The sequence below is a fragment of the Brassica oleracea genome, chromosome C5, assembly GCF_000695525.1.
Source record: "Brassica oleracea var. oleracea cultivar TO1000 chromosome C5, BOL, whole genome shotgun sequence".
In the NCBI taxonomy this organism is placed as follows: Eukaryota; Viridiplantae; Streptophyta; class Magnoliopsida; order Brassicales; family Brassicaceae; genus Brassica; species Brassica oleracea.
The window spans coordinates 42,137,915-42,138,321 of record NC_027752.1 but is presented as its reverse complement, the minus strand read 5'-3'; positions in this window follow the sequence as shown (position 1 = coordinate 42,138,321).

The window sequence follows — 407 nt, the reverse complement described above, 5'->3', positions numbered from 1 at the left end:
ATATACAGTAAACTTATTATGTTTTAAAAATTGATAGACACATATATTATAATATATACTAATTTGGAATTGAAAACAAAATATTTAAATAAAAATAAATGAAAAAAAATACTATACCTCCATATGTTAAATATTTAAATATTTGTCGAAGTTAACTTTTAAAATTATAAAGATCTTTTTTTAAATAATAACAAAATTAATATTATCTAATAATGATCAATCTTTACTACCTTAAACCAATGAAAACAAATTTTAAACTATATAGTTTATTTTAAAAATTAAACAAAAACTAAATGTTTAATTATTTACTCGATAATATAAATATATGAAGCGAAAAGTTTAATTTTTTAAAAACTTTCTAAATTTGTGAAATGTTACAATATCTTTGAATATGACAATAAAACACC